The sequence below is a fragment of the Miscanthus floridulus genome, chromosome 4, assembly GCF_019320115.1.
Source record: "Miscanthus floridulus cultivar M001 chromosome 4, ASM1932011v1, whole genome shotgun sequence".
Taxonomy (NCBI): Eukaryota; Viridiplantae; Streptophyta; class Magnoliopsida; order Poales; family Poaceae; genus Miscanthus; species Miscanthus floridulus.
The window spans coordinates 47,424,779-47,436,488 of NC_089583.1; the positions used below are offsets into that span (position 1 = coordinate 47,424,779).

Sequence of the window (11,710 nt, forward strand, 5' to 3'; positions counted from 1 at the left end):
ATTCCTCCAACTTCTTCCATGCCTCATGAGCTCTCTTAATATTCTTGATTTGCTAAAATGTTCTCTCATCATGTATGGCACTAAGAGTGATGTTATTATTTTGGAGTAGCATTTCTTCGGCGGCGGTGGGAGCCTCTTCATCATCAATCTCAATCTTGGTCTCTACCATCTTCCAAACCTTCCTATTGATTGACTTGATATAAGTTGTCATCTTAGCCTTCCAATAGGGATAGTTTGAGCCATCAAATTGGGGTGGTTTCTTGGTGTTGTTGATTTGAGCTATTTTTACACCGAAGGATGTTAAGCTTCAAATCACGGTGACCTCGGCTCCAAAATCACTTGAAATGTCCTAATGGCTAGAGGGAGGGTGAATAGCCTATTAAAATTTTCTACAACAACACTTAACAAACCGGTTAGACAACTATGAGGCGAAGCAAGTGTTGCCCTAGCCTACTAAAATTGCAAGCCACCAACCACAATTCTAGTTTCTATGGTCTCTATCCACACAAAGGCTATGTCACTACACTAAGTTAGTGTGCTCTCAATGGCTAACTAAAGAGCTACACTAACCAAACTAACAAGCTCTCACAACTAGCTACACTAAAAAGCTTGAGAACTAGTTTGCAGTAATGTAAAGAGAGAGTAAGATGGTTATACCGCTGTGTCTAGGAATGAACCAATCAATCACAAGAATGAACACCAAAGAAGACCAATCACCTCGGAATCAAATGATGACACAATAATTTTTTACCGAGGTTCACTTACTTGCCGGCAAGCTAGTCCTCGTTGTGGCGATTCACTCACTTGGAGGTTCACGTGCTAATTAGCATCACACGCCAAACCCTCAATAGGGTGCTGCACAACCAACATAAGATGAGGATCACACAAGCCACGAGCAATTTACTAGAGTATCTTTTGGTTCTCCACCGGGGGAAGGTCAAGAACCCCTCACAATAACCATGATCAGAGCCGGAGACAATCACCAACATCCGCTCATGATCCTCGCTGCTCCAAGACGTCTAGGTGGTGGCATCCACCAAGAGTAACAAGCGAATCCCACAGCGAAACATGAACACCAAGTGCCTCTAGATGCAAACACTCAAGCAATGCACTTGTATTCACTCCCAATCTCACAAAGATGTTGAATCAATGATGTAGATGAGTAGGAGGGCTTTGGCTAAGCTCATAAGGTTTCTATGTCAATGCAAATGGGCAAGAGGGTGAGCTTGAGCTGGCCAAACAATATTTATAGACACCCCCAAACAATAGTCATTGGCTCAATTATTGGGCTGACTGCACATCGACCAGACACGTAGGTCGTGTGCACCGAACGCACCGGTCGTGTATACCAGACGTGTTCAGTCGCTACCTGACCGCCATGTGTCCAATACAAAATGAAGTAGCCATTGCTGCTAACACACTCACCTATGATCGGATGCACTATTAGAAACGACCGAGCGTGGAGCCACAACGTCTGGTCGAGTCCAGAGGGCCCCTAGGGCCGACCGGACGTGTCCAGTCACTCTAGACCGGACGTAGGAGACGCAGCGTCCAATCGAGTCCAGAGAGCTCCTAGAGCCGCTCTGGGCCAACCGGACATGTCCAGTCACTTTGGACCAGACGCTCCCAGCGTCTGATCAACTATTACGTTGAACACCGACACTCGTTGATTCACACCGGACATGTCCAGTCGCTCTCTATAATTCAGTACTGAGCCACATTACTTTGACTGGATGCGTCCGGTCGCTATACCGAATGTGTCCAGTCACTCTATGACCAGCGTGACTAACTCCTTTTCAACTCTATCTTCTTCACCCTTGCTCAAATATGCCAACCACCAAGTGTATCACCTTGTGCACATGTGTTAGCATATTTTCACAAACATTTTCAAGGGTGTTAGCACTTCACTAGATCCTAAATGCATATGCAATGAGTTAGAGCATCTTGTGGCACTTTGATAACCGTATTTTGATACGAGTTTCACCCCTCTTGATAGTATGGCTATCAAACCTAAATGTGATCACACTCTCTAAGTGTCTTGATCACTAAAACAAAAAAGCTCCTACCACATATACCTTTGTCTTGAGCCTTTCATTTTTCTCTTTTACATCTTTTCCAAGTCCAAGCACTTGACCATCACCATGGCAACACCATCATCATGTCATGATCTTCATTCACTTCACCACTTGGAGTAGTGCTACCTATCTCATAATCACTTTGATAAACTAGGTTAGCACTTAGGGTTTCATCAATTAACTAAAACCAAACTAGAGCTTTCAACGACTGGACATGTCCGGTTAGGACAACAGCATCATCCGATCAGTAGCAGAAAGGTGGGTTTTGTCCCCAACGGCTACTTTCTCAATGGGGCTTATAAATAGACCCCTAACCGGCCATTTGAGAATGGTGGAGCTAAGGAAACATACCAAGGGTGTTAATACACCATTTTAGTGATCTCCACTTGCATAGTGCTTAGTGATTCATTAGGTGATTAGCGTAGGTGCTTTGCGAAGTGCTTAGGTTAATTAGACCACTGCTTATGTGCTTGCTCTAGGTTTAGGCCTAGTGTTTAGTGAGGTTTGCACACCTTTTACCACTCGGTGCTTGCGCGCACCATTGTTGTACATCGGAGGGGCTTGTAATCTTGCGAGATCACACCAACCGTGTTTGTGGTGTGGCCGCTGAAAGGTCCTAATGGCTAGAGGGGGGGTGAATAGCTTATTAAAAAATTCTACAACAACACTTAACAAACCGGTTAGACAATTATGAGGTGAAGCGAGTGTTGCGCTAGCCTACTAAAAATATAAGCCACCTATCACAATTCTAGTTTATGTAGTTTCTATCCACACAATAACTATGTCACTACACTAAGTTAGTGTACTGTCAAAAGCTAACTAAAGAGCCACACTAACTAAACTAACACGCTCTCATAACTAGCTACACTAAAGAGCTTGATAACTAGTTTGTGGTAATGTAAAGAGAGTGAGCAAGATGGTTATACCGTCGAGTCGAGGAGTGGACCAATCAATCAGAAGAATGAATACAAATGAAGACCAATCATCTCGGAATCAAATGATGACACAATGATTTCTTACCGAGGTTCACTTGCTTGCCGGCAAGCTAGTCCTCGTTGTGGCGATTCACTCACTTGGAGGTTCACGCGCTAATTGGCATTACACGCCAAACCCTCAATAGGGTGCCACACAACCAACACAAGATGAGGATCACACAAGCCATGAGCAATTTACTAGAGTACCTTTTGGCTCTCCACTGGGGAAAGGTCAAGAACCCCTCACAATCACCACGATCGAAGCCGGAGACAATCACCAACCTCCGCTCGACGATCCTCACTGCTCCAATCCATCTAGGTGGCAGCAACCACCAAGAGTAACAAGCAAATCATGCAGCGAAACACGAACACCAAGTGCCTCTAGATGCAAACACTCAAGCAATGCACTTGGATTCTCTTCCAATCTCACAAAGATGATGAATCAATGATGGAGATGAGTGGGAGAGCTTTCGCTAAGCTCACAAGGTTGCTATGTCAATACAAATGGCCAAGAGGGTGAGCTTGAGCCGGCCATGGGGCTTAAATAGAAGCCCCCACTAAATAGAGCTGTTGTACCCCTTCATTAGGCACAACACTGGGTGACCAGACGCTCCGGTCATATTGACCGGACATTGGACCTCAGCGTCCGGTCACGCGATGTGTGCCATGTGTCCCCTCTCTTCAAATACTGAGCGCTCGATCTCAACGGTCAAGTGATGACCGAATGTGCTGCTGCGAAGTGACCGGATGCTGGACCTCAGCATCCGGTCGTTTCCAGTAAACATCTAGAAATGATTTTTCACGACCGGACGCATCCGGTCATGCTTGACCGGACTCACCCAGCGTCCGGTCACTTGACGTTTCCCCTATGCATGACCATGTTAGTGTGACCGGACGTAGCCAGCCAGTGTCCGGTCGACGACCGATGCTGTGCTTTTTCTGCTGCTACTGACCGAACGCGCTGGTCCTTCAGAGACCAGCGTCCGATCACTTACAGTGACCACGTTCACCTGAGTTTAGGGCACCGGTGGCACCGTCGGACTGTCCACACTCTATGGGCGGACACTCCACCGGTGAAGTTTCTAACCCTTGCTCAAATGTGCCAACCACCAAGTGTATCACCTTGTGCACATATGTTAGCATATTTTCACAAACATTTTCAAGGGTGTTAGCACTCTACTAGATCCTAAATGCATATGCAATGAGTTAGAGCATCTAGTGGCACTTTGATAACCGTATTTTGATACAAGTTTTTCCCCTCTTAATAATATGGCTATCGAACCTAAATGATCACACACTCTCTAAGTGTCTTGATCACCAAAACAAAATAGCTCCTACTATTTATACCTTTGCCTTGAGCCTTTTGTTTTTCTCTTTTTTCTTTTCAAGTCCAATCACTTGATCATCACCATGGCATCACCATCATCATGTCATGATCTTCATTTGCTTCACCACTTGAAATGTGCTACCTATCTCATGATCACTTGATAAACTAGGTTAGCACTTAGGGTTTCATCAATTCACCAAAACCAAACTAGAGCTTTCAGCCGCCACTGTGTACCAAAGGGAACAAGGCCTATGGTGGTTCGGTCAAAATCTTGATAGTGAAGATGGTGGGGAGCGGTCTAGGAGAGGCTTGCTGGAAGGCACACCGGAGACCCACTTGCGCATGGGAAGGCCCAGGGCTATCCACAGAGTTACCTGACTGGGAGCTTGGCCCTTGCGAGGGATTCCTTGCGAGGGGCTCCAATGAGGACTAGGGGAAACTTGTGCACTTCTCGATACCTCGGTACATATACCGAAGTCATTAACAAAAGTTTGCATATCTCTACCTTACTCTTTATCTTTGGCATTTACATTGCTTGCATAACTCCTTTTGTGGTAGAGATAGCAATACACTAGCAATACCGTAGTTGCACATTTAGATAGTTTATCTTTTGCATAGGTTTTGCTAAGAATAGAAAAAAGAGGCCTTAGTTAGAGTTAGAGTTTTAAGTTGCCTAATTCGCCCCCCCCCTCTTAGGCGTCACGGTCCCCTTTTAGCCACGTTGGTTCTCCCACGGAGAAGACCACGCTTGACGAGGCCCTCCATGCGTGCGTGGGTGATGTCGGAGCGATACCACGACTCCATGGGAAGCAAGGGTGGAAGAACAAGAGCTTTGCTGGTGATGGAAGAGCGAGGGTAAGAAATCCAGCCGCTGGCGGTGGAGAAGCGGAGAAGACGAGGCTACGGTCAGGCATATTAGAGACAAAGGGAAATGCCCCTATTTATAGGGAACGGTGGAGCGAGAGGCGAACCATCTGCCTAGATCGACGCGCCTGCCCCACCCCATCACTTCACCTCTCCAAGAATCGTGCACATGCCACCTCTGGCCACTCCCTTGAAGAGCGCACCAGATGACGGTTTGCCCCCACAGTGGGCCAAGAACCGTCGTAGGTAAGAAGGGATACAGAGCTAAAAACGCTCCCACAGCCCATTAAGGCCCAGGAGTTCGAAAGTTGGCCCACCGACGGGTTCACAACTGCTCTAGGGCACCTTTAGAGTGAGGGGTGGTAAGGGATGGGCCTGCTAGTGGCCAATACCTGGGTGCACGAGTACCACGGGCATCCCGCCCCATGTTTGTGTCTTGGCTGGAGCACATCCCATGGTTTTTCCTCGAAGAAAGGCAATGAGCCCTTAGGACTGGTCGAACGGACCCAAGAACTATATGGACTGGCCGTTAGGAATCTGAAGTTGGTCACCAGCTGACCCATGCTAGACCCCCATAGACGGGAAGCCTAGACCCCACTCGGACTAGCCCGTTAATAGCTCACCGAGCACCATGATTCATCCATCATGGAAAACATGGCACGGCTCAGCCCCTCCGTTTTGTCGAAAAAACGTTTGAGAGAGGACGATCACAAGATGAGCTGACCCCTCGACCGGACCCTTACTACACGTGGGGGCTCAGGGGAAGTTGGACTCGTAAGTAAACCGAGGACGCGGTCACATATCGAGGGCAAATCGATCGGATCCTAGGGAGGGATCGGAATCAAGAGAAATCTTTTCTGACCCCCAAACCCGTAGCTGCATGCTCCCAAAGAGTTCGATCGCAAAAAAAATGAATCATAACCCTACCAAGACATCCCATGGGCCGCAAAGGGAGAACAGGGCCCTCAGAGTCCTTTCATCTGAAAAAGCCTTCAAAGGAGTATCCTACTCCGTAAGCTCGGGGGCTACTGTCGGGTATCGGTATTAGGGATACCTGGAAGGAGGCTGTTGGTTGGGAACGCTGACTCACCTGCATGGTCAAGAGCGTATTTTGGTCTCGCCTGACCCTGAGGGTGTGGGCTCAGTCTCGCCCGATCCTGAGGGCGCGGGCTTTGTCTCGCCTGACCCTGAGGGCATGGGCTCTGTCATGCTCGACCCCAAGGGTGCGGGCTCCATCTCACCCAACCCCTTGGGCGTGGACCTCGCCTCGCCAGACCCCTCGAAGGGGCAATCTGCCTCGCCCGACGGGGGTCCATACCGCCTCCAGCCACTACGGGTATAAGAGTATGAACCCAGGTTCAAACTTCTAACACTAGAAAGGGAGTAGTCGCGTCTTGATGTGACCCACAGCCACGGTGGGCCATACCTGAGGGCTCACGTCGCCAACAGTGTCGGGCGTGCCGACGCTATACTACCTAATCCACGTACGACTTTCGTCGGGGGTACCTGTTGACCATGCTGCCCGCCGGGATAGAATGGGGCGCCACGACCGGCTGACGTCGCCCGCGTGCAGCGCCAGTGGCGAACAGGGTCACGACGTGGAGCCATCCCCATCATCATGTACAGGACTGACGGGACCCGCGTAAAGGAGATGAAGGGCGCCACGACCTCGGAGGCCTTCTTCCTTCTCGCTTTCTCTCTCTCTCTCTCGTGTAACCTGCGCCTTTCCCTTCATCTATAAAAAGGGAAGCAGGACGCCTCACGAAGGGGAGGGCTCAACAAGTTCAACTAGACTCAACTCCATTCGATCCTTCTATTAGAGACTCGGAACCTTCTCCCTCTCTCGCTCGTTTGTAACTCCTACAAACAAGTACTGGTGATACGAGCAGACTCAAACTAGACGTAGGGACATTCTGTCCGAACCAGTATAACCCCTTGTGTCCTCCGAGCACACCATTTGGGTCAGACGCGCAAACATAAATTTACTAGTCGACGGTTCGAAACACCGACAATGATCCTTAAACAAGTTTATAGCATTACACAAGATATTTTTCTTTTACACTCGCATATTGGCAATCATAATCAGAGTGGCTATAGAATGGAAGGAACTCAAATTGGATCACAAATCAATTTGTGTTTTGACTTTCGAGTTATGGTGTGACTTTTTTTTCAAAGCGAGTTATGGTGTGACTTGGTTACACAGTGGCCCCGTTCGGCTTACCTTATAATCTGCACTATTCAGCTTGTTTTTTTTAGCCGGAACAATGTTTTTCTCTCACAACAATTTAGCCAGAATAATGTTTTCAGCTAATTTAGCCAAGTTTCAGCAAGCCAAACGGGGCCAGTACGATGATTTTGTATCTGAAATCATAATATGAAGTTCATTAGAACTTATATGTCCGAATCAAATTCATTTGATATACCAATAATTAAATATGTGGATATAGTTTCCACACATAACTTTGGGTATGTTATACTTGCTCTTTGTGTGAAACTATATTCTACAGCTCTCAATGTCTCATCACTTTCCTTCTGTAAGGAAGTCATTGTGACAAGAAAGTACTTATCATTGTTGAATGAGAGCATTATCCTTAATTAACATACTTGATTTGACCAGATTTGAGTGTATGATACACACTTTTGGATTCGATTGAAGCTGTATGACTTCTTTAAGTAGTATTTGTCGATGATTTATTATCTTTGTTTTTCAAACTAGGCCTTGACCCTTTTCCATTACAAAACTGATAGTCTTCCTACGATAATTTGATGGAATCAATATAACATATAAAAAATATCAACTCTTTTGAACTTCATATTATAAAACATTAACATTATTGGTGCATGGTGGAGTTGTTCTCTCAAGCAAGTGGACAAACAACAGAGAAAATGCTTAGTTAGTCTATTACACTTGTTGCTTTAGAATTATGGAAACACAATATTAAATGTTTCAGGTTCTATGTGGGCAGGGAGGATAGTGTAGGATGGTGCACCAAATACAATAAATTATAAAAATACGCGTAATGGTGGAGCTTGGCTGATAAAATTGAAGGGATAATATATGATATGAAATATATATCATTACTGCTTAAAGTGATAAAACTAAGACATATATTAAGAATTTTTCTAGCTAAGGGGGGGGGGGGAGGGAGGCCCACTACGGCCCTCACTAAGCTCCACCACTAAATACGCACACATACTAGAACTTTCTATATTAAGGTCAGAGCTTTGTAGATAGATAAATTATAAAAAAAACATATCAAGTACGCTAATTTATCGAGTGAAGAAAAACTCATTCTGGATATAAATATATTTTAGTGGTCGAACGTAAAAGAACTCTAGCAGATGGCACCAACCTGTGATTAGTCTAAGTCACTGTTCAAGTCTAGCTAAAATATACTCCCTCCATCCCAATTTGTAAGTTGTTCTGACCCTGTTCACTTTTCCCAAATTATAAGTCGTCGTACGGTCCCGTATTCATTCAGCTTCGGTCTATTCCAAAATTACCCTTGCCTCCGCTCGCTCAGTTGGCTCCTGCCTTTCGCCCGGTCGACTGCCTAGCTCCCTCCGCCCCAGATCTAGATCGAGCCTTCCCAAAATCGCCGGCGTCTTGCTCCGCCTTCCCCTAAAATCACCGGCGTCTTTGGTCCCCTCTAATCTAGCGAGCGCTTCGATGTGCCTTCAAAACTAGAATCCACAAATGCCTCATGCTGTCGCAGCTTAGGAGCTGGATCTGGGGCGGCACAAGAAGAAGGGCAGAAGGCGACGGCAGCGGCGCCCATCTAGATTTAGTGTACGTACCTCCTCCCCTCCGAATCTTCATTAGGAATCTTGTATTGTTTGATAAAAACTTCATCTTTTCACTGATTTGGCCTGGGCGGCGCGTGGTTCGGCGAGGTGGTGCTTTCTCCCCCACCCCACCTCACCTCGCTCCCCATGTCGGCGGCCACTATCGGCCCACCGCGCCTACTAATGGCAGGCGGATCTGGCCGCCCGCCCCCGCGCCCACGGAGATGAAGCGCCGCCGCCACCCGTCCGTCCTCTTCCTCCTCGCGCTCGTGCTCCTATCCTCGCCTTTCGCCGCTACCTATCCCTCCCCCTCCCCATAGGCGTGTCCCGGTTCACTGGGGGCAGCGACGCGCTGCTCTGGTGCCTCGCGGCCATCGACATCGGCGGGGACCAGATCCTAGCCGAGGCGGCGGCGCTGCTCGCCAACAGCGACATCCTCCTGGGGTCTTGCCGGGGCACGCAGATCGACGCGCATGACCCATCATCCGCCTCAACAACGCCCGTGTCGCAGGCTTCGCGCGCGACGTCGGCGCTCGGATGGGGATCTCCTTCGTCAACTCCAACATCCTCCACCACTGCGTCGTCCGCTCCGCCGTCACCATGCCTGGATGCGGCTGCCACCCCTACGGCCACGCCATCCCGCTCGCGATGTACGTCTGCCAGCCCGTGCACCTCCTCGACGCGCTCATCTGCAACGCCACGGCCACGCCAGAGTCCCCGTTCCCGCTCCTCATCACCGACACGCGCCTCAACGTGCTGTGCGCGCGCATCGCCAAGTACTACTCAATGCGCTGCTTCGTGGTCGCCATAGGGCAGCCACCCAGCAACTGGACCCGAAGCCACGACGAGAGGTACTTCCACTACTCGTCGGGCCTACAGGCGGTGGTCATGGCGCTCGGGGCGTGCAAGGTGAGGTGAGGTGGTTTCTGAACTGACGCCTTAGATGTGCTTGGGGTTGCTTTACTAGGAGCTGGTTGGCCTCGGGTATGGAGTATCTAAACAAATGCTTTGCAGTACGAGGGAGCCATCAATACGGATGGTAGAGGATAGAGAATCTAGGACACATTTTGCGCACACTTTTGGTATGTATGTTGAATTTGTGTGTTTCGGATTAGATGGTGTTTTTCGCTAGTGTTTCATTGGTGTGCCTTGATGCTGAATTATGTGTTCTGTTCATATGGCATGGATGTGGATGTAGCTTCATTATATGATGATACTCTTCTTCGGAGAGCTTGCGCTGATGGACTACTGCAAGACGACAATCTACTATCCTTTGATGGCCGCTGCTTCTGTTGTGTACGCTGCTCGCTGCATGTTGAGGTAGAGTCCTCTCTGGACAGAAACTCTGAAGTACCAGATTGGCCTGACATGCCAGTGACGCCCAACTTCCTCACCCAGCTCACTAAGGTCACTTTCCATTTCAAAACTTGGTCACATTCAGTTTTCAGTACATCAGACGATTTAGACCTGAAGAAGTAGAGACATGTCTGAATGAATGTCTGAAACTCTGGTTGTTCTGTCTGTCAGCAAGAATATCTTGCGCTAATTAAGCAACTCCGCTCTGCCGTTAAAGTTTTGTGACTTCCAATTCAATCTAATAATGCAGAACAACTGGCTTATGACTGTCATAAAATGATTCCTGCATTATCCATGCTCAAAGTGTTAAAGCTCAAAGTGTCAAAGTAGGCAACAAAACGACATTAAAAATTAGAGGTGATCCTTGGTGCTTTCTATGGCTTATGACTGTCGATAGTCCTTGGTGCTTCATACTGGTCAGTGTGAAGTAGAATTATGATACTCTATAGCAGTCTAGAGTTTCATCTTGCCAGCAAAACAACTATTCTTAGTGTGTAGCCCCCATGTTATTATTTTATTCCTGTCAATGATGCTTAGTTTACCAATCTACATACACTGTTGTTAGTTCAGTATGATACTGTAGCAGATTGTTTGAGAAGCTCATTTATGATATCCACAAGAGCAGAAAAAGTAAGAAAAAAACACAGGAATTAACTCTGAGCTGAGAAACTATTGATGACTGAAAATTGAGCTGAGAAACTATTGATGATTGAAAAATAATGGTGGAATGTTGCTTTCTTGCATGTGCAGGCTAAAAGATCAGTGAGAGAATGAGGCCACCTTGGAGTGACATTGCAGATAAGTATTGTCACTCATACATAGGTTCTGAATCAATATTTTGTTCCTCTCTATAAATTAAAAATAATCTCTGAAAATGTGCTAGCATAATCTTTACAAAAATCTCTTATAGCAACACACTAAGATACTCAACTGAATTGTGCTAGATGGGCTAGTGCAGTAGCATAGAGACCATTCTCGCATGACAACCGAAGAGATAGCCTCCCTTCTCTTTCTAGGCGTTGCTTATTCATGTGGGAGTTTGTACCCATTTCCTCCAATTTTCATTACCTCTTTCATGCACAATTGTAGACTTAGGAATACTCGATTCAGAATTACCTCATCATATTCTTCAAACTCTTCCTCCACATTATGAATTAGATCTTCAATAGTTTCTAGACTTCCACAATCAGTCAAGGACTGTATAGAGTTGAAGAAACCAAGATCCAAAACATTCATGTCTAGGGAGTTTGCTGGCTGTTGCATTAGTCTAATGTCTAGACCAGTAGTCGCCACAGTTTCAAGAAAAGCTAGGTCATTTGGACGAACAT

General features: G+C 47.0%; 1 pseudogene; it reads left to right on the top strand.

Moving 5' to 3' along the window:
- The first annotated feature begins 6,435 nt into the window (after window positions 1-6,435).
- On the top strand, window positions 6,436-10,607 carry LOC136548487 (sialyltransferase-like protein 2; annotated as a pseudogene).
- Window positions 10,608-11,710: the final 1,103 nt, after the last annotated feature.